The 23,544-nt window shown below is 48.8% G+C and overlaps 1 long non-coding RNA gene across 1 annotated transcript in view; it reads right to left on the bottom strand.

Annotated features, from left to right (window-relative positions):
- The window catches only part of LOC109283796 (uncharacterized), a 232,213-nt gene extending 225,343 nt beyond the window's left edge, over positions 1 to 6,870 (bottom strand). The window contains exon 1 of the long non-coding RNA XR_002091066.2: positions 5,817 to 6,870. This is a non-coding gene — a long non-coding RNA (uncharacterized LOC109283796). The remainder of the gene's footprint in view (positions 1 to 5,816) is intronic.
- Between the last annotated feature and the right edge of the window lie 16,674 nt (positions 6,871 to 23,544).

Genomic DNA, 23,544 nt, shown 5'->3' on the forward strand with positions numbered 1-23,544 from the left:
AGATATTTAATCACTGCATTTGCTGGATAACAGCATTTAGCATCTGCATAGTGCTTCGCACCTTTAACATGCCGCCCAAATACTTGGGGAGCTTCTCAACCCCTTAAATAATAGGAATGATTGTCCTCATTTTACAGCTAGGAAGGCGTGCTTCGTTCCAAGCCACGAGAGAGGCACGGAGGGGAGGAAGAGATGCATCTGCCCAAAACTGGCTGGGAAAGGGCTATGCACTAAATCACTGGCAAAACTAACATGGAGCCGACACTTTAACCGATGCATATTCATTCCTTTATCATATGTAGAGTGCATTTCACTGCCCCTTTCGCCATACAGGTTACATTTAATGTCTCTGCTTCTTTAAAGCCTTTTCTTCTGGTACGTGGAGCACACGCCGGCAGACGCCAAGGTGTCACCCGCCCGGTGCCCACCGCACCTCTTCTGCAAAACGATGGAGGCTGGATTTGGTCGGAGGCCGTTCTGGCTAGAAGCCCTTCCTTCCCGAGTCAAAAGATTACAGTTGTCCAGCCCCGTCGAAAAGGAGGAAGGAAAGCAGCTTGAAAGTTAAAAATAACCACTCTATTTCTGTTTTAAAACGTTAAAATCTTTATTCTCCCTGCTTATTTTCCCTGTTTTGAAAGCTACTTACGTGAACTTTGAAGAACGATTTGCAAATAAATCTGTGTTGTTGGACTATTTGATTTGACTGTAAAGGGCAGTTTAAGTTCACTTCTGTTTGATCTACAACACACAAGCTACCACAGGGCAGCTGTACAATTTAAACTTCCGAAAACAAACTTTCGGTGATATGAAAGCCAAATAGCAAGTCCTGAACACTCCCAAGCAGTCTGAGCCTCATCAGGGCACGTGGGGACAATTCTTCTCCTCACCAGCCTCGCACAATGCAACCCAAAACGACGGCCTTCTTCAATTTTGATGCATTTAAATTTTTACATTCCCGCATAGGACTGCAAAATCACATCTTTTGCCTCCTTTATTGCAATTGCCCTCGATGTTGTGTGTGTTTGGAAGTGAGCAAGACTGATTTCAGGCATGAGCAAATTCCTCACCTCGGGACCAACAGCAAACGGGTGCATTGTGGGATGCCTGGAGGTCTGACTGGACCCGTGTTAGGGAATATTTGCCGTGTGCACGTAACACGGAGCATTTCAATCTGCCATGAATCAAAAGAGTACCTGATTTTTCCAGGTTTACTTTTGAAGTCTTCTGGATGGGTTTGCACTAGATTAACAGGCGTGTGCACCGGGCTGCTCCTGGTTCAACGCACGTTTGGGACAGGCTAAAGACACCATCATATGTCGCTGTGTGGACCCCCATGAAAACGCATCAGGCCAAGGACGAAGCACACACAGTTGATTATCTCTGCCTGTGAATTATCTTTCAGAAAGTAGATGAATCCAGATTCTGACCACGCATAGGAAATGCTGCAAGCCTCCCGACCCAATCGCTTCTGCACCACAATCATTACGCCAGGTATACTGTGATGTCCTCCTCCATCCCCTTCCCATAAAAAAACCCCACACGAAAACATGGCCCCAAGCTGAGCTTCCAATAATCCAGAGCTAACACAAGCCAGAGATTTTCTGAAACCCACTAGGGAACGTGCTGTTGCCAATTATTTAACACCGAAGATGCTCAGATATGCCGGTGCCAACAAAAAGCAGCAAACTCGGGTCTTCACAGAGAGACACTTGGAGAAAAGTTAAGGAGAATCACAAAAAAGGTATGAAATCAATGTGCATAAGTCAACGCAAACTAAACCCCCCAGCGAACGCTTTTGTTCAGGAATAAAGCGGTCTTAGCTCCCGGAGGAGGATTAAGCTACAACAAACTCCACTCGCTTCGGTGTTTTATAGAGACTCTGCAAGGAAGTTAAAGCCTGTCACCCAGGTTTATAAATGACTAAAGTAACGGAGGGGGGTTAGGTCACCTACCGCGCGGCGTGCGCAGTTCGGAAGAGAACCCGTGTAAACCCCGTTCCCAATCTGCTGGGCCTACAGAAAACAACGTGCTCGCACCAAAAAGATGCTGGGTGCAGTCAGACCGGTCCTGCTCACCCACCAGTGCCCAAACCCCCTGCCCACGACGAAATGCCTGTCTTAGCCTCCCTGTGCTCTCATGACACCAACCCCAGAGATGTGGACATAAAGGGCGTTCAATCTGGGCATCCCCGCGCACCAGAGCAAGCCAGCCCAGGCACCGTTTCCTCCAAACGGGTCCCGAGTTCCCGCTTACATGTTCTGCAAACGGCCCTCGGGCACTTTTACACACATTTCAAGCAAGGTGTCACGGCTGCGCAGCGAATGGACATCGCATCAACGAGGAGGGGATGGTTTTATTTGTCTGCCAAAAGCAAAGCCAGCTGAGGGTGCTTTGGCGTAGTCAGAGGAGGTTTCTCCTAAAACCCAGGGCTCGGTCTCTACAGGAGGAATCCAAAAGCAGTCAAATAAACTCGTCGACGGAGACTGAAATCGGCAATACTGAAAGGCGCATAAAAGAGGTTTCTGTAATTATAGACAGAATTATTGCTAAGGTGCCAATCATCGCAGGGTAGGGACATGGTTTGGCATCATCCCTGGAATTACACACGCTATCAGGGTCCACGCGTTTCAGCACTGCATCCCATGCATCCACATTACATTGCTGTGAAGCTCTCATCTATTGAATAAAATTTAACCGGTGCCATTTCAGTGCCCTGGTGCTAAGCTGCTCCTGCGCTGCTGTTGCTGCGATGGGGAGCATCACTTGAACAGGCGATAGTAAAAATGATCCCAGGGAAATGCATCTGGTAAGTGGCCATTGCTCTTATTACTCTTATTACGCTCTTATTGCCAGAAAATTGGTACTGGCTGTACACTGCTTCAGACAATAATTTCTTCTTTGTATTCTCTCAGTCTAAGGACTACAGCTTCCCAGGATCTTTCTTTTCATATAGATGTAAAAAAAAATCTTTTCGGAGCAAGAGAAATTCTGTCAGACCATTTGTTTTCTGCCATTAACTTCTGGAAAGCATTTGAGATGCGTTTGTAGTTTCCACTTCTCAAAAGTTCCCCCTAAATTAGCACCGAGGAGGGATTTGCCATTGGACAAAGCTTGTCTAAACCAAAGCATTAAAACAAACCGAGCAGTCGAAATTGCAAATTCACATCTTGAAATGTATCAGAGCCCTTATTTTCTTTAGAGTAAAATTAATAACTTGACTTTGGAAGGGAACTGAGTCACAGTCTAAATCAACTCCCATTAATAATTTTTTGTCAAAGATAAGTGCAACACATCCATTAGGCTAAGAAGCTGATTATTGCAGACCTACAAAATGTTATTGTGCTTTTCCAGGGGAAAAAAAAAATCTTTTTTTTTTTTTAAATAAACCTTCTGTGAATTGAACTGATTTTTCCCATCTCTTTTACATTCTTTATGGCGATGGAAAAATAATCACTGCCTCTCACTGCAGGGTGATGGGAGTGTGCAATATTAACAGTAAATCAGGCAGAAATTGGTGGAAGGGGAAGGGTTTGATGAGGTGCAGAGACATTATATCATTTTAAAGCACTTTCCTAGTCTCTAGTAATCCCCATGTAAATGTAAAGGAGACAAACGTGCCTCTTTCTCAGGAAGGTGACCGCTCGCAGGCAGGCAGGTGACTGGAGTTGGAAATTGAGCTTCAGGCTGGACTTCATCTCCGCCAGGCGTACATCCCGAGGACACAGCTGAGCTCGGGTGGGCTGCCCTGCGAGGAGCACGTAGGATAGGAACGGCCAGGCCCTGCATCGCACCGCACCGCTGACCTGGGATTTCAGCTACCGCTCCGGCAAGCCGGCTGTCAGCAACCACGTGGGGCAGGACAGAAGCATCGCTCTGCCTCCTTGGCACTTGCCCCACATCCCACACCGCTCGTGCGGGGCTTTATTTCACCTCGCGGGTAACCAAAGCGCGACCTGACCAACTCTCAGTTACCTGCCTTGGGTGTAGGAGGAGTCCTAGCACCCCTCTGTGTCTGTGTGTGTGTGCCCATGATAGGAACAGGATTGCCCTCTATTACCCCTACGTGTGTGTGTGCACGCGCATGTGTCCATGATAGGAACAGGATTGCCTTCTATTACCCCTGTGTGTGTGCCTGCCCCATGATAGGAACAGGATGGCCCTCTATTACCCCTACGTGTGTGCACACATGCATGTGTGTGCATGCATGCCCCCACGATAGGAACAGGACTGCCCTCTATTACGTGTGTGTGCACATGTGTGTGTGTGTGCATGCGTGCCCCCATGATAGGAACAAGATTTCCCTCTATTACCCCTCTGTGTGTGCCTGCCCCATGATAAGAACAGGATGGCCCTCTATTACATGTGTGTGTGCACACATGCATGTGTGTGCATGTGTGCCCCCACGATAGGAACAGGATTGCCTTCTATTACATGTGTGTGTGCACATGTGTGTGTGCATGCATGCCCCCATGATAGGAACAAGATTTCCCTCTATTACCCCTCTGTGTGTGCCTGCCCCATGATAAGAACAGGATTGCCCTCTATTACATGTGCGTGCACACATGCATGTGTGTGCATGCATGCCCCCATGATAGGAATAAGATTTCCCTCTGTTACTCCTCTGCGTGTCCCTATGAGAGGACTAGGATTGCCTACTATGTGCGTGTGTGCCCGCCCCCATGATAGGAATAGGATTGCTTTCTAATAATCCTGTGTGTGTGCGCACGCACACCCCCCCCATGATAGGAAGAGGATGGCCCTCTATTACATGTGTGTGTGCACGCATGCACCCCCATGATAGGAATAGGATTGCCTTCTATTACATGTGTAAGTGAGTGTGCACCTGCATGATAGGAGTAGGATTGCCCTCTGAAGACACGCACACACCTCCCCATTGATAACTGGGGACCCGCACACACTCAGACGGGGTAACAGAGCTGCTCCTCCACGCTCGCTGGTAGTGCAGAGGTGACTCCGAGCTACATTTTGGGTGTCCGGTGCACCACTGCATCCGAATTCTGCCCAGGGCATCTCAAACAACATTCCTGCTGGACACGTCCATTTATTTCCCTGCAGTATCAAACCCTGCCGCTGCAGGCCATGCCACATCTGCCATCTCTAGAAGACCTTTTCCAAGCTGTTTCCTGCTCATACTCATCCACTCTCAACGCTCTCCCCTCTGCTGCTCAAGATGTTGGCACCGCAGGAGTTAAGAGGGAAAAAATCATACATGTGGCTCAGCAAGTCTGTTTATTGTAGCAGAAGATACAGAAATATATTTTTTTTTAAAAAAATCAATAGAAAAAAAAAAGTTACTGCTTCATTAATGAAGGTGGCTTTTAGTAAAGCCAAGATTTCATGAGGTAAGTGGCCCAAATCACACTAAAGCGACATTTCAAAATGCAGAGAGGTTTTTAAGACCGGAGAAGGCGCTTGGCTTTAGGGCAATTGCTGCAGGAGTCCGTTCATTTTGAACTGTACTTTATGCCGATCCGTAGATGTCATCAAAGGAAATTTAAAGCCAAAGAAAGGGCTGTTTTGGCACACATCCCGAGCGGCCTCTCCAGCACTGCCACTATGGCAAGCAACTCCCTCCCACCCCTGACCGGCAGAAGACAGCGGTACTGCCTCCCTCCCTCCCCAGGCACCCACCGCCCCGGGAACAAGATCCCTCTCTGCTTCCTCAGGACACAACGTGCACCAACACGCAGCAACACGCATGCAGGTACCAGCTGCCCCCACCGCTGCTTGCTGCAAGGGAAGTGTCAGTGAGATATTAGGAAGTATTTCTCACGAGGAAAGTAGGAACAGCTTACCCAGAGAGGTGGTGCAGTCTACTCCAGTCTTCAAAACCTCCAAGGATGGAGACAAAGCCTCGTCTGGGATGATGTAGCTGGGGCTGGTCCTGCTTGGAGCAGGGGTTGCACTAGATGTGCTGTCCCTTCCAACCCGCATTTCCTAATGCAAGGGTATCCTAAGACTGGGGGGAAAGAAATACCTCACCATTGTGGACAGAGAGACAAGAAGAGGGATGGTAAGTACGTGGGTTTCTTCTGGCTTCCCTTGCTCCCGGCTGTTGGGAGTTAGGGCAGCGGATGGGCTGATGAGCCCCAGCTGGACTTGATGAGCTGAGTGAGCCTGGCTCCTAATGGCCTAACTGCTTCCAGCTGGCCCCTTACCTGCACCAGCATGGCTCCAGCAGTCCTTCCACTGACCAGCAAACACCCCTCCAGCTCCTGACTCCTAGTTTTCCAGGTCCTGCTTGCTGCCTTCTGACTCGATCCCCGCTGCCTCTATTCCAGACTCCGGCCCGGGCCCATTTGCTCCTGGCCCCTGTCTTCTGACCGATGGCTTAGGTTGGTGACGGCCCACATCCTGGTCCCTACGGCCGCTTGCTCCACAACCCCTGGCTAGTGCCGTGGTTCTGGACCCCAGCCTCCTGCTTGCTCTACCCCCTGAGACCATCTACCTACATCTTGCTCCATTACAGACCCGACCTGCCTATTCCCGATCCCCTAACTTCTGGCTCTAGGCTGTTTGGTCAGGCTGCCCATGTCCCCTTTGCATAACAGACATGGTCTTAGACTTCCTTATTCAAACTTAACCAGGCAGAACAAAATGCACAGTAGACCCTCTGGACCTGCACACAATCCTCACCGTGGCCCTGTCTGATCCACTTGCTTCATGATCCAGCGCCCTGGTGATGCACAGAGCGGACTGAACAGCCCTGCACAGCGAGTGTGACTGGACTGGTGCTTCCCTGGCCAGCATAACAGCCCATTAGGGGATCATCACACACCAGTATACATTAAAATAGCCCTACTTTCATACAATCATAGAAAATGAGAGTTGGAAGGGACCTCAGGAGATCACATCTGGTGCAACCCCTGCTCCAAGCAGGACCAGCCCCAACGACATCATCCCAGCCAAGGCTTTGTCTAGCCGAGTCCTATAAACCTCCAAGGATGGAGAGTGCACCACCTCTCTGGGTAACCTGTCCCAGTGCTTCACCACCCTTCTCGTGAGAGTTTCTCCTAATATCCAACCTCAACTTCCCTTGCTGCAGCTTGAGCCCATTGCTCCTTCTGTCATCTGCCCCCACTGAGACCAGTCCAGCTCCATCCTCTTTGCAGCCCCCCTGCAGGGAGGTGAAGCTGCTATTCAATCCCCCTCGGTCTGCCCTTCTGCAGACTCAACCAGCCCATTTCCCTCGGCCTCTCCTCACCAGTCCTGTCCCCCAGCCCCACAACCATTTCTGTTGCCCTCCCCTAGACTCTCTCCAGTTCGTCCACATCCTTTCTGTAGTGGGGGCCTGGTTCCAGGGAGGTGAGGGTTGGGGCCAGGGTGAGCCTACAGCATCCTCTGCCGTAGGTCCTGCAGTGGACACAGCTGGGGTAAATAGTGAATGGAGTATTCATTGTATTTACCCCAGCTGTGCCCACTGCAGGACCTAAGATTTTTACCCAGAAGGCCAAGGTCTTGTGTATGGGACTTACAACACAAATGAATCAAAATTCAAGATGTAGGCACAGATCTTGCCCTGCCTAAATTTCAACAAAGGACGTTCACACTGGGACAAAAAGCATTCAACTTCCTCACTCATCCCCAGAAACACCAGATACTAGAGAGGGTTGGTTGGTTTTGGATGCAACGTGATGCTCATGAAAACGTCCGTGTTGAGCTGTGTCGAGCAGACACCACCTTTTTCTTGCTGTGCTTTTGAGACTTGGTTATCCACCTCCAGACGGGCAGGATGTAGACACGGCAGTACCACACCTCTGCAATTATTGCCATTCCCCACCTATTACCTTATTCCCCAGTGTCTCCAAGAACTTGTTTTAAACAGTGTCTGTGTCATGTGCTCCTCTTGATAACAACACACACCCTCCAACAAAGGTTAGGGAATAAGTGATTGAGGTTTCAGATTAATTGCACAGAAAATCAACATAACCATATAAAAGCAAAGGTGAGAAAAGGTCAAAAGGCATGTGTGATTCCTGCTGCAGCACGCTGAACCAACTGTACGTTTTCAAATTCATGTTTCTTGCAGGGTATAATTCATAGTACACATCCTGGAACAGAGCATAATTCAGTAATTTTATAAATTGTTAATGCATGCACACATCTAGATTTATTGCAGCAAAGGCAGAAGCAGGTCTGGAAGAGAAAGAGAGAACAAAACACTAGTGGATTTTGGACTAAAAATGAAACCACGGTGATAATTTCAGTTAGAGAGAGATGATGACTCACATGCCACCTGCTCACTGGGGGGAAAAAAAGCCCTGAAAAAGTAAATCAGAAATATTCAATTTTTGTTGATTTTGATGACGGCTCTCTCTCTCTCTATATATATACACACACACTGACAGACATATTGCAGCGCACACATGGGAAACTCTTCATTGCTTGGAGTGTCTACAATTCTCTGTCTAGGACAACAGGGCCAAGTGTTCATCAAAGGGACTGGAAATATTACCTTTAAGCCATCTGATTCTATATTTAATACGCTAAAGTGCAAAGGATTCTGCTTTGAATGCTCATCACTGTGTAGTGCCACCACCTTGCTGCCTGCATATTGCCACTAGAGACGTGTGCGTTTATCCCATAAGTCTATTTGCTAACAGTTGTTCTTGCCTTCTGAGTTGTTTTGCCTTTTAGTTTCTTTTAGGTGTGCCAAGAGCCTGCCTTGGCTGTTTAAAATTTATTGCTGAATTTCCCATTTGCTCTTTTGGCTCGATGACTGCACGGTGCTTTGTTCTGGGATTTTCTCAGTAATCTCTGAGGTCAGTAAAGTAACCGGCAGAGAAGGCAGGGAAACGTTGCTCGTTTCTTTTGCTGGGTCCAGTTCTGCTTAAAACATTCATTCCTGACCCCCGGGGCTGGAAAAGGCTATGTCCATTTTCCATGTGCTTGTTCCAGTCTGGGTATCCCCTATTTTGGAGGGAGCCCTGAAAGCTCCTTTCTAGTTTAAACAAGAGACATTACAAGTGTCCCTTTTATCCTTACACGATATTGGTTTATCGCTAATTTAGAATTCACTAATTTAGGAATATGCATGAGTCTTTAACAATTATTCCTTTTAACCACCAGGTCTTTGCATTTCTAAACTTAAGTCATCGTGTTATCTAATCACACAGGGCACATCTACATGTGCACTTTAATGTGCATTAGCTTATTTTAACACGCATTAAAGCATCACAAAAAAGTGCTATTTAGCTGTTGCCCATTAAAATAGGCTAATGCACCTTTTTCTAGTACCTCACAATGGAGGTACTAGATTTCATGTGCATTACCTAAAGCACGTTCATGAATGTGTAGATGCACCCCTAATCTGGGTAGGTCTCTTGACTTGAAGTTGCTCACAGTCATCTCTTGTCGTCTTTAAGCTAAATTATCTTGTGCCGTCTGCGGATTATATTGAAAAGCATGGCATCTTCCCTAGCTCCCCACAGAATTAAGAACAACAACCAACAAATCTTGTTCCCTTCTGTCCCATCAAACCCAATAAAGTATATTAATTGAGAGAAGTTGTTCTGAATCCTGGTGAGAGCAATGAAAGACCTGAATTGCTGCAAAGTCTGTTTCTGTCCAGGGAAAGGCACTTAGGAAGGAGTGAGAAAAGAGAAAAGAAGGACCTTGTGGGTTTGGAAACCTCTTTCCTTGCCAAACAATGTTCTCCTATTTGCTTGTATTTGTGCCTGTCCCGATTCCAAACCAGTACAGCATTCGTTTGTGGCTATTCAAGTCTACATAGTCCCTGAAAGGCCTGCAAATATCATCTTGGTCTTTTAGAGGGTCTATTTGAATGCAAGAGCATTGCAGGGCACACATCGTGTCCATCTGAGTATTTTAGAAACATGAAACAACTTAATTCCTCAGAGCAAAAGAACCTCAAACACCAAGTACAGAATCAGGTTTGGCTTCCCAAAAGACTCCCTAAAAATCTTGTAAAATCCATCTCAAAGTTAACGTCTGTAAAAACCTTTGAACGGACAACAGCATTTTCACAAGAAGGCTGAGCGGCTGGACACCTCGCTGCCTGATCTGTTATGCACAAGCTGCTTGCACACCCAGACGTGTGTTGGTGGGCACAGGTTCAGACGCCGCACTTGAAAACGGCTTTGCTTACTCAAGGGTCCTGTCTAAATGACGTTGTGAATCCTCCTGTTGTTCCTAGCGGCCCAGATATAAAATAGCGGCAGCGCAGAGCTCGGCACAAGCTGACGGCTGGATAGCCTCCCAGGCTGGGATGAACATGGCTAGCGGTCCTCACCTTGCTGGGGCTTTTCTGTTGAGGAGGATGGGGATGGAGTTGCCCGGGACACACTACATCTGTCCTTCTATTCATTCCTAGAAAGTGCGGAGATACTATGACAGAGCTGTACAGAAAATTAGGGCTGAACATGACTTCAAACCGTTGAACAAGTGGTACAAGTCATTCATTTCAACATGACTTAGTCATGATAGTCATTTTTTTATGAGATATTAGAAAGTTTCTCCAAAGCTGTGCAACGAAGCAGCCTGAATGGTTCGGCACTCAGCTGCTCGGTCAGGGTCTGGGTTTTTTCAAATGCACAAACTAGCTTCTTTTTCCTTTCTTTCTTTTCCAAAAGTGCAACAGAGAAGCACGATTTTGTTCCAAAGCCTTCGAACTGTTCAGGGACTGGATCCATTTGGATAAATCATGAGCAGGCCCCTGGGAATGCCTGGGAGCCATCGAATTTAATTGGGCTCCAGCGGGTGCCACAAGCGCAGAAGCATCTCTCCCCTTCGCCTGCTGTTTTCTGCTTTCACCGAGAGCGAGAGGCTGGGGGTGGTGCTGCCTTGTTCACTCACACATGCACTCTCCCCCATTATGTTTCCCTGTCGCTCTCTCCTCTTGCCTTTTTTTTGTGTGTAAAGAGCTCTGAGGAATGTGAAATGCCTACAGAAAAAGTTGGCTGCGAAATAAGGGTTTGGGGGGATTTTCTTTTGACATGTTTCAGAGTATGAGAAACTATTTGGGAAAACATTTGCGGCATGTACTGCATGCTGTTTGCGCGGGGGGGAAAGCTGTGGGTTGAGCTGACTGTTAGCTGGCATTAGACTAAGTTTCTCCAAACTGTGTCTCCCCTTTCAGCTTTTTTCTTTTGGTTTGGAGCGATGGAAAGGCACGTTCAACACAGAGGGAATGCAAGGAGGATTCTTGATACGTTTAAATATTGAATATTTGTAAATTTTATATCGATTTATCTTTACATCTGGGCCTAAGAGGACTGAGACGCTGTATTTAAAAGTGGCCTTTCTCTCTCTTTATACACATATGCACCAACACATGAATGAAGCGTTGGTTGCTAACCTTACGAATACCCGGTAACGAGCAACAGGCCGAGCCGGTCACGTGCGGCATCGGGCACAGCAAGGTGCACTGCCAGAAGCAAGGGCAATGTGTCGCGAGAGAGATCCCAGTCCTCTGCTGCAGCACGGCAGCTCGCTGAAGCAGAAACCACAAAGAAATCGAGGTCCTTTGATGACCCAGTGGCTGCATCAAGTGGTCATCCCCTCCGAGGGATGCTGGTTCATCGGGGACTGCGCGTTTGCAGGGCAAAGACCCGGAGGGTTTCAGCGCTGAGCTCCCCGCCCGTACAGCCAGCCTGCACCACCCTGGAAAGCTGCCCAGGAAACCGAGTGTCCAAGCCTCCAGACCGTAAAGCCCATTCAGAGGTGCGATTCTCAACAACAGGCCCGTCAGCCTGACATCAATAGCATGCAATGCTTTAGAACAAATTTTGAAGGAAAGAATAATTAACAGCATGGCAGTAAATGGAAAAAGCAATCAAATGTGACATGGGTAGACCCCGCCGGCTAACCTGACACTCTTCTTTGATGAGCTAACCGATTGACTCAGATAAGAGAAATGCCGTCAACCTCATCTAGCTGGATTTCAGCAAAAGCATCGGATACAGCGACGCACAGGGAATAGTTAGCGAAGTTGCAGAAAAAAGGGGTGGTATAAGAATGGCAATACTGGTGAAGAACTGGGGAGGTGGGAAAAGACAATGGTTAGTGCTGGAAAAAGACCTGCGAGGTAAAAGGAGGTTATAGTGGAGTTCCTCAAGCATCGGTTCCATGTAATATTTCCATTAACGACTCTGGCACAACAATTAAAGCTGGTGCTGATACCGAATCAAGAGGTCTTGTCAGGACAGAGGAAGACCAGAATGCCGTGCAGGAAAAACTGAATGAATTTGGGGATGGGAATCATAGAAACGGGATGAAATCTAACCATGCAAAATGGAAGTCGTGGGCTTAGGGAATAAATAAAACCCCTGGCTGAGACCAGAGGCTCATTACTTGAAGACAGCACTGAAGAGAGCAGGATCTCGGTGTACTAGCTGATCACAGGTGGCTGGGAACATGGGAAATGTACACCCGTGATGTAGAAGAGACGGTCTATCCAGGAGAGATAGGGAAGCATCAGTGCCATCGTCTGCAATAACGTGTACCGCTCTCAATGAACCTTTCTTGAACATGAAGGACCGTGCAAAGGGGTGCAGAGAAGGACTACAAGGATGACCAGGGGAACAGAGAAGCGAAATGGCCCACTAGCAAAGTGAAGGCGGGCAGGGGATGCAATTGCTCTTCACAAATACATCAAGAAGGGCAAATGTCAAGGAGAGAAAACAACCGCTTACGGTAATGGAGAAATGGGTACAAACCAGGCATGAAAAATATTAAACGGGAAATGAGAAGAAAGGCTTCTAGCCCTCGGCGAGACTCTGGAAAGGCCGTACAGCGGGAGCAGGTGGGAGAAACTGAACCGCTTTTAAACGGGAGCTAGACAGAGGTCTGAAAGGGATCCTACAACACACCCGTGCGGGCTTTTCTATCCCGATGGCTTTGACTTCTGAAGTCTTACAGCGACACCGCAGCCTTCTGCAACGCCTCTGGGCTCTTTACAAATATCAATACCCTCCGCGTGACGTGGACAACCAACATCTTCATTTTACTGCCCAGGAACCTGCCACACAAAGAGCTGAAGTGACATAGCCACGGTCCTCATTTCAAGAAGGGATTTCAAGCCACGTACGGAGTTTGTAACTGAGACAGAACGGAGTGGCTGCAGATGAACTTACTGCCATCTAAACAGATGGGATGTAATCCTAAAGGTCCAGAAAGTACAAAGGGTCAAGCAGACCTAATAACCATCCAATCAACGGAGAGCCTTAATGAGAAATATGCATTCTAATAAGTTTAGCATGCTTGAAGTTTGCGAGATTTGCTTCATATGTTATTGTTTCCATAAGGGAAGACAGCAGAGAAGAAGGCATAAGCAGCTAAAATAAGGAGATGTGTGGGCAGGGAGGAAGCAACATTAGCAGAAAGAGTGATAACATACCAGCAAGAAGGGAAAAATGTTAACAAAACACAAATATGGAAATAAAGAAAGGAAGGAGCTGGGGACGGCAGAACTGTCCAATCTGTCGAAACACGGAGGGCACAAAATAAGCGGCATCCAGGCACCCCAGGGGGGCATGAGAGGGGGGCGCAGACTTATCTGGAATAGTTAAGCCATGCAGGGTCAGTTTTGCAGAACAGAAGGACACAAATGGCTTAAGAAAGAAAGCAAAGAAAAGGGAGGGGGACGCTTGGAAAGGAGTCGGGAGACCCAGGGGGGAATCATCCTCCATTTGGGGTGTTTCAGCAGCCTTTTACCACCTGGTAGGAGCACGCACCTCTTCGGGAGCACAGCGAGGAGGGCAGGATGGCAAGGGGCACCCAAGCACTGGACTCGGTTTGCCTCGCAGGACTTTTTGTTGCCCTTTTCCACAATTTCGTCAAACTTTGGCAACAGAGAGATGAAATTCGGAATAGGGATTTAGAAGATGCACAACCTCCCTCTTAGAAATCTGGGGTCACACTTGACAGGAAGTCCCAAAGCTCCTCGAAGCCTGCTGCAGGCTCTGCTCCTTCTTCGGTTAAGTCTGTTGGGCAGCCGACCACGCGCGTCCACCCGAGTGCACGGAGGAAATCTCACCCATTAGGACCCATAAAGGAGTTTCCCTCCTGGGCACACGACAGGCACAAATCTGACACGCTCTGCCCAGGGTACTCACTGCACAGCCTCATGCACAGCTAATGATTTAACACAAGGATTTGGGGCATTTGGGGGATCTCATCACCTGCATGGCAAATTGAATACCAGCACCAGGCCTGCTTCCACTCTGCTTTCACAAAGCATTTCTCCAGTTAGACGGAAAAGAAGCACTTAAGTGACAGCTCTGATCCCAATATAACCAGTTCACACAAGATCCGGCTTTGCAGCGATCACGCACAGGGGCCTCAGCAATGCCACTGCTCCGCACTTTGTTTTCGACGACTTCCCTAGGGCTCTGCCGATGCCCAGCGCCGCGCAGCAGCGAGCCCTGCACCGACTCCGAGCGCCAGACCCCTTGCGGGAAGCCCTATCTCCCTGGATAGTAATTCGCTAAGCATCCTCCAGTGCCCCAACTGGCCGCACTGGTGCACACCTAGGGCTGGTAAGGGTAGCTCAGAGAGCGTGGAGAGATCTGAACGCCCGAGTGATGTATTTGTTCAATGGCACCACCTCCAGGAGCTTCGTATAACAACAGGGCCGGGCACGAGCTCTGCTCAGACGCACTCCTAGCAAGACTCTGATCCTGTGTCGTTACCAAAGCGCGTGGCGCTGGGTAGCGTCTTCGTAATGACACCAACCCCGCGCTGCCCTTTCACACCCACTTGTGCACACCGCTTCCAGAGTGCTCCAGGTTCACGATGACAAGTCACTAACAGCAAAATATTCGATAGCGCGCTCTAAAAAAAAAAAAAAAAGGTAGGTTCTTCTCAAGTCCATTTGAATGTCGTGCTCACGTCCCAGGACCCCGGCAAGTCAGGGCAGCATGCAGGCAGAGGCAGGTGTGTGCAAATCCTTTGCATCGAGCAGTGTGTACACCCAGCACACGTGCACGCACCCACACACACACACACACACATACAGAGTCAGCCCCTAATTTTTGCACCTTTATAAGCAGAGCCTTTACGCCACCTGTTCCCAGCTCCCTAGCAGTGAGGATGCCTGGCTCGCTGAACTCAGCGGTACCAAGTTTCAGCCTGCAACAAACAACCTTGTGACAAAGGTCCAGTTAATGCTATAGCGGTGCCATCCCGGTCCTGCTGGCGCTGACCGTCCCTTTCCTACCTAGGAAGTACCGTAACCTCTTGCAAACACGTGGGAAAGGCCACGAGAGGGAGTAAACGAGGTTACCCATCTTTGCTCCCTGTCCAAATTGGCGTGAGACCGATAATACCCTTGGGGCTTGACGCATCCTGCAGCTGTATATTTGTACTTGCAAGAACATCACTAAAACCCAGTTGCTATATGACGGCCCATAATAAGAACTCAGCTCTGTACATTTTGACCCTTTAACAGAAACAACTTTTAAAACAAAGGCAAGGAAAGAAAATCTACTTCACGTGAGGTGCGAGGGAGACGCCCATGACCTAGTCCACCGCTGTACGATCGGCTCGGCACCTGCTCTGACTAGTGATGAAGACCCAGGATGAAGGGGAGTCTCGGCAGCACTTTTCCCCACTGCTGCTTGAGCTGTTACTCTCTACTGGGAAAGCTTAATTATGAATTGCAAACCTCCTTATTAAGCAATGGGAAGGGTTATAAAGCTGCTTTCATGCTCAAACACGCAGCTGTGCAGCCAAGGAAAGCCCCCAGGATGCACCTGCGTAGGTTGGGGAGGCAGCTTTGGGGAAGGATTTTAAGCAATCGCCTTGTCCTCCGTGCTGTTCCCCGCGCTCGCTCGCGCGCTCACAAGCTCCCGTTTTAATGGGCCGGAGTCCTTCCTGGGATCGAGCGCCTTACACGAGCAGGAAGGAATAATAAAAAGGAGCAGTGACAAAATAAAATTCAGATGAGCTTTTTAAACTTTTTTTCAACCCTCCTCCACAAAGGGTTCCTGATATTAATGTATTCTTTGGTAAGTGGAGCCCTCCGAGTCTCCGAGTTACATGTTTATGCATTTCAGAGCTTGCAGACACCAGGAGAACTGATAAGAAATGTGCTGTCACCAGCTTGAAAGGAAAAGGACTTTTTAAAGTTAGCTGCTGCTGCTGCCACCAAGTATGGCTGGGTGAGCTCTGAATGCTTTGGTCTCGGTTCCCAACTGGAATTAAAATCTGAATTTCCAGCTCTGGCTCGGCCCCGTGCTTCACCCTCTGCCTGTCAGCATCTCACCCAGCTTTGTAGCACTCGTGTACTATTTAATTGACAGAAAATAACAACGCTTACAGCCAAAGGATGAAGGGGCTTCCTAATAAAATATTGAAGGGGTACTTCTCCACGGGCTCTGGGAAAGCCGGAGATTAATCTGAAGCTTCACCGGGCTGGCAGGCCTTCTGCAAAGGGGGAAGAAGGTCAGCGGTCACGACAGAGCCACCCCGTTACAAACGCCTCCCGCGCCGGGCCAGTCCCACTTGCACCAAAGTCACTGGGAGTTTTGCTACTCCGTCAGCAGACGTCCCGGAGCACAACCTGGCAAAGTCCCCAAGAAATGCAGCCCACCCTCTGCCCACTTTGGTTGTGGCTACAAAAGTCTGGGGCTCCATCCCACGAGTCTCATGCAACGAGACTGGCTTTGAGACAGGGCCGTGGACTAACGAAGGTGGAATATGAACATTAAAGGAGGGGCAAGGTGGTCTACCGGTCCCAGCACAGGACAGGGACTTCAATAGTTCGAAACCCGCTGCCTTCTGTGGCGCTAAGTCGCCAATTTTTCCATCTGTAAATTAAGATCAATACCACTGAGTAGCTGATGTGCGGGAAATGCTCTGAAGCTGAAAAGCACGGTGTAAATGCTACAGGGGTACGGGTTGCAGCCGTGTTGGTCTCCGGACACGGGCAGACAAGGTCCTTTGGGTAAATCTGAAATGCAAAAATCGAGCTCTTGGTTCAAAAATGATACCTTTTATTAGACCAACTAGGAAATTGCCAAAAAATATTGTCTTTTTCTGCACGCTTTAGACCGACTGAGAGAGTTGTGAAAATTCTTCTTTGCAAGCTTTCGGGTGCAAACGCCCTTTGTCAGGCTGAGGAAGTGTAAATGCTAGGTGTCTTCTTACCAGAGGGCAGTCATATTTTAAAGATATTTGTCACGTGGCCAATCTTTCTGCTACGGCCTCCCTTCCCTCCTCAACCAGCAAAGTACGCGGGCAAAATGTTTTCACAGCATCATTTACAGAAATGATAGAAGCAAATATATCTAACGATTTACTGCAAAAACAGTCATGCGACTTAACGGGACTGAAGGTCGTACCAGGACTGGAGCTCTGGCAACTACCGAGATCTGCCAGACAGTCCAATTCCTGCATACGACTTTGGTGTTTTTTAACTCGCCTCCACCGCGCAAGTCCAAGAGTCTCCTTAGCGTACCAGTTGCATGATGCATTTTTTTAAAACCAGAGTTAAAAGATATTGATAAGGCAGGTGTCACTGGAGTGAATATTGCAGTGCACGCGACACACTTTGCATACTGAGAGTGAAAGCAGGAGGGATCTCACGAATACAAGAGACTCCCGTGCTCCCGAACCGTGATTCAGGGACCATTTGTAGTCTGCTGAGCACTTGCTGGGGATCCACAGAGAGCTGCCTGGTGACATGATGCTGTCTGTGGTCCTTGTACCTAGCTGCTAAATTGCATTTGAGGCAACTAAGAGTAGATTAAATATTTTCCTAACATTGTTTTTCCATGGAAGCAGTCGCTGTTGTTGCCACAGGGACATTACAGGATTGCAAACGGGAGGTGAGAAGACCTCACAATATGCTCGGCAAGATGCATCTACACTACAAAGCCCTGTAAACGGCTGCCTGATTCATAGCAGGTGAACAAAGCAGGTTCATCCTGCAGCCTGAAGCTTCCTAAGGAATAATTAAGGCTCATTACCAGGCAAAAACGTACAAGAGGCCAGTGGAACAGACTGTCACAGAAACTGGTCAAAGCATCAACACTGCAGAGATTCAAGAACAAGTTAGACAAGACTGTGACAACTGTCCTGCTAAATGAGGAGGGTCTCATGTATACGCATGCAATTATGCATGTGCATGTGCATGTGCAGGGAGGACTTTCTTTCTGTCGACACACTTCAATGCCGTAGCACCGTCATTGCCACTGGAGTCTATTTCTGACACCACCGCTGCATCTCCGATACGAAGGCACAGTTATTTATAGTTATCATCATGGTCTGATGCACCGGTTCCCCTTGTCACTCAGCCTGTTAAATCTGTGAGTTTATTAGGCTCATTATTAAGAAACCCACAACATATCTTTATTTGCGGACCACTTCCAGGGCACACGGTGCTATACAGATAGAGGGTAAAACACGGGTCTTGCCTGAAGTGGAGTAGCTCGCAACCTAAACGAGAAACAGAGCTCACTGGCAAACGTGAATGAAAGGCAGGCCAACGGTCAGACTTTCAAGTAGGTAAATGCTTCCCACCTCCCAAGTTAGTCTGTGCCGGTGCAAGCAATCAGCACGTGGTGGAGCATCCTTGCGAGGTGCCAGATGAAGTGAGATTTAAGGGGAGATTTGGAGGAGAGAGGTCCCGCTCCAGAACGGAGGGAAGGCAGGAAATCTGGGAGTGGGAAACAACATTGCTCCATTATTATACATAAAGCTTCAAGTCAGATTTACACCCCCAGGAGCAGGAAAGCACCTCACCCTCAGCAACGTGCAGCTTCTTCCTGAGTACCCGAGCTCGTGGTTTTGCCGTCCAGACTGCAACGCGCGGGGGAAAAGAAAGGAGTGAGAGGGAGCGCGACGGCCTTTTCATTCTCTCTCTGTCTCTACGGTTCCTTGATCGAATATAAAACTTATAATACGCTACAAAGGCATTTTGGCACAGTTTGGCCCAGGGAAGTTCCTGTTCCTGTTTTAAAAAGCTCATTGCACTTTCCTTTCTCTTCCTTTAGAAAACACATTACAAAGAGTTTAAAAATACACACTCTTCAATAACAAAAATATATTGAATCTTTTAAGCAGAGACATAATTTTCGCTCTGCAAGCTTGAATCAACTTCACTTTGACTAAATTATCTACCAGATGCAAAGTGCCCTGCTCGTATGCTATTGCTCATAGAAGACTCTACATTATTGATATAATGCCTAGAAATGAGATACGCTGCACCTTGAAAATGTAAAGGGCAAGAATAATAATTCCTTGTCCCTCTTGAATACTGCTCTATTGGCTTCATTAATATGCCCATTAACAGATTCTGATTGGCTGCTTATTTTTTGGACAAGCTACTGCAGAAGCAGATGTGGATTTAATTACAGTGTTGTTGGGGCACTGGCCTGGGGGGCCCTGCATTATGCAAGCATGTTCCTGTTAGCTCTACCAATTATTTTGCCAAGACGGCGCCACAACCGCGCTAAACCCTTTGGGAATAGCTTAGAATTTCTTTCTAAAGGCCCCCAAATCCTAGAGCAACCACTGAGAGGTTGCCTCTAAACTTAGCGAGTCTCTCCCCAGGAAACGAGGGTCTGTGAATCATCCTCCATTGGATTTTATTTACTAAAAATAAGTAGGAGCCCTATTTTTTTTTTTTTAATCGACTTTGCGGTTCGCTTGTGCTTCGTTTTCTCTTCCCTTGACTTTCAGTAACTGTGCGAGGAACTCTGCCGGGGGAGCCGCAAAAACACACTGGTGCTAGTTTAGGCCTTTAAAGATTAATTAGTCATTTTCCTCTCCCTCCCTCCCCCCCCCCCCACTTTTTTTTTGTTTGAATATTCAATAAAGAGCTTTATTAACCATCAAAAGCAGAAAGAAGAGCGGGTATCTGCAGAGCTGCTTCGCAGCGCACAGCAGGGCTGCCACAGCAGCAACACAAGCAATTAGCAGGGACAAGAAAATGCTCTCGTGCTTGTCCGGAGCTGAGCAAAGCGTCACTGTCCCCTCCGTGCTCCACCAGAGACTGCAAACTGAATATCCCTGTCCCCTACTCGCCCCCAGGCCTATTCAGGTAACCTGGCCAGCTCCTTGCATCCCCCTGCTCCTGGGGTAATCCCAGCAAACCCTGTGAGACAGAGACAAAGGGCCTTAAAGCAAGTCTGCGTGGCGTACCAGTTGTGCTAAGGGAGCTGAAAATATAATCAGCACCAGGCACCTCTTATTCACTGGGGCTGTGATTAATCTTTCGGCTTTTATGGTCCAGAAGTAGAAGGTCCTTGTCTGGTTAAATATGTCCCATGCTGTAGGAAAAGGCAGGAAGTGCATTGGTTATAGTGTCAGATACAGCACTGCCACCGGGTTGCATGCCTCAGGAGCTCAGAAGCATCCCTCTCCAAAAACACTGCCTCGTTCCCATAGACGTCACGTGTGGCAGCGGCAAATTGTAATTACATCTTCAGATATTGCGCAGGTATTCAAACGGTCATCACCACCACCGAGCAGACCCCTAGGAAACATATGCACATGGGGAGTGGTATTTGCACACAAAGTATGAACGCCTTGTATAGCTTTTATTGCGACCCGTATTATAAACAAAGAAAGAAACCCAGGGTTTTTAAAACTAAAAGTCTTCAAAAAGCACGGAGAGTGAGACAAGCTCCTGGGATGCTAACCACCCGGAGAGCCAGATGTGGAGCTCCCCGATCCAGCACAACCCACAAGCGCTTGCCGTCTCCCCTGTTGCTCCCCCTAATCCCACCCCCGGCAGCCAGAGAGAACAGACCATCTCCATCCTCTCTCTTGGCGGCTGGTGGGCTAAGTTGAAGACCGAGATGGATTTAAATGGCACCGTGCAGTGGAGGGAGCACCCCTGTCCAGTGCACTGATGCCACAGACAACTCGTATTTTCTAAGATGGACTTTAAAATTCACCCCATGAAAACCTATGCAGAGCACCAGAGTCCCCTTCCCGACCCTGCCAAAGTGCCCTGCGGGCCCGGGGACCCGCTGCTTCCTGCCGCAGCTCAGCCGCTTCTCTCCGCTGTTCCTCTCTTTCGCAGCACTTGTAAAAGCGCTGACAGGACCATCACGCTGTTTTACTCAGCAATAATCCAGCTCTCTGATCAGGATTAACTACACAGTCTTTGGCCTCGTTGATTCCACGCTCAGGAACTGGATTATTGCCTCATAAAACAGCACAACAGTGTTATTATCACTTAATTCAATAACACCCAAGCACCGCCATAAAAGTAAATGAAGCAAGTCAAGCAGCGCAGGACTGACAAATACAGAATCAAGACACTAAAAGATCTCGTGTCATTCACCAAGAGGTGATGCTATCCGTCTTTGCAACAGATCTCCGCTAAGAGCCTGAGACCTAATCGTCGACGTGGCAGCTGTGCCTCTGTGTCCACTTCAGCTCACCATCCACTGTCGTTACACCCACTTGTTCCAAACTGTCCGCTCTAAGTGCACACTTCACCGTGCACACACACCGATTGCTTCCTTCTGTGTCTCAGCTGCCAACATGAGGAGCTTGCTCATACTTCCTCCTGACTTCAGGAGGACTTTCATCTGCCGTGACAGCACCGTTGAGTCCTGTACAAGCAGATAACCTCTTCTGTCACAGAGGAGACGCTCCGTAGATCTGAGATGATGGACAGACAGGACTTGTGATGGTTTTCCCCTGAAAAATGTCTAAATGCAATACCCCTCTTGCACCGAAAGCTGATCCAGGAAAGCAGGCTCTCCAGCCCAAAGGTGCCATCCTGATGCTCCCAACAGAGCAGCTGAGACGAGGGAGACGCAAGCGGCAAACAGCAATTAGCTGAACTTTTTGAGGACTGAGCACGAGAGAAGCAAAGGGCAGCTTGGGATTTCCAACGGAGCCCAAAGGGATCTGCCTCCCAGCTCTGCGGAGCTGGATACAACCCTGCAGCCTTATCTCTGCATCCCCACGGTGCAGAAAGCAAAACCTCAAACTGACCCGGGAAGAAGCGGCCGCGTGCAGCCCTCCCTAAGCGTGGGCACAGGAGGTGCCGCTGCAACCTGCAGTGTCCCTGCTGCTGTCCCTGCCTCAAAAGGACCAGACCGAGACCTGGATCGCACCGTCTTTCTCGTGGGGCTTTAGCAGGGAGTCTGCGCACGCGCACCCAGGTGCCCTTTGAAAAACAATGCTGAGAAGAAATGGTTTTGCCATTCAAACACAAACTTTGTGAGTATTTCTCAAGCACCCCCAAACCGGACTCTGTTTTTTCCAGCAGCCAAAACTGATCTTGGACCTCCTTCCTTTGCTCGTTCCTTCACCCACCCACCCCAAGCAGAAGGACTTCTGTAAGGGCGACACTCAGCTTCGGCAGTGAAAGGATGTGAAACCCCCCCGAGTGCTTTTATTTCCCCCATCTACATCCCTTAGCTCCAGACATGCCCTGAAATGCAACCATCAGACTCACAGTCCGTCTCTTTGCAGCTTGTGGGTTTAGTAAAACAGAGAAACATCACTTAACAGCCATGGCAAGCAAAAGGCTTGGGGGCATTTCTTCTCTAATCTGTCCAGGTTTCTCCCCTGGCCGCGCTCGGCGGAGACCAGAGCTCAAAGACAGCTCCGCACGCTCCATATTAGACCACAAAAATATGGTCTCCCTAGTCCTAGAGCCTTCACCAAATAGCACCACGCAAACAGTAATTCAACCATCTAGCAGGCAGTCAGGAAAGTCAGACAAAATATAGAAAACCCCCTTAAAGAGGCAGAGGGGCCCTGAGCAATGGCTAAAACAGGACACATTTGGGAAAAATAAACAATCTCATCCACGGGTCAGGAGGAGCGAGTGTGGGTCTATGAAACCGGGTCCAGCCGCCCGCCGGCCAAGGCAGCTGCACGGGCTGTGGGGGCCAGCCCAGCTGGGCGAGACAGCCTGGGGCGCAGGGAGGCTCTTTCCTGCCGTGGCTTTTAAAAACCAAGAGGATGAGCCCGAAATCAATCCAGTGATTGATGAGCATCTGCATTCAGATCAGGTAGCGCTCATCATCCAGGTTCAGCAAAGCAAAGCTCCCGGGAGACGGGATGTCTGAAAGTGTGCATGGAGTGGTAGCACTCTGGAGCCGGCTCTACGTGGAAACGAGGAGGCTACGAGACCGTTTGGAGTCTCTTGCGCGCTCCCCTGCGCCCTCCGCATCGTGTCCGTGGGACCGCCGTCGGGCTCGGAGCAGAGCGCCTGTCTGGGCCCTGCCTCCGTCGCTGCCCGGTCCCCGTTTTACAAGGGGACCAGCCCCAGGAGCAAAGGTTCGGCATAGCAAGGAATATGTTGTGAGATTCGCTGTATCCCAGCCTGCCTCTAAAACTAGGTCATGGCGTTGCATGAAATGATGGTGTTCAGCAAAGAAATGATGTCACGTCACAAGTAATAAGGGAATCTGCTGCAGACACGGGGCCTGCTTTGGTGCGTGTTGGAGGGCGATTCGCCCCAGAGGTTCACCAAGGTAAGCTCGTTATTTCCCACGGCCCAAGTCTACCGTGCAATTCTTCCAACCCTTGCCTTTGAATTCAGTCCCAGGTGACAGGAAAAGGGGTTTAACCCCCTCCTTTCCCGCC

This window comes from Alligator mississippiensis, chromosome 6, assembly GCF_030867095.1.
Source record: "Alligator mississippiensis isolate rAllMis1 chromosome 6, rAllMis1, whole genome shotgun sequence".
In the NCBI taxonomy this organism is placed as follows: Eukaryota; Metazoa; Chordata; order Crocodylia; family Alligatoridae; genus Alligator; species Alligator mississippiensis.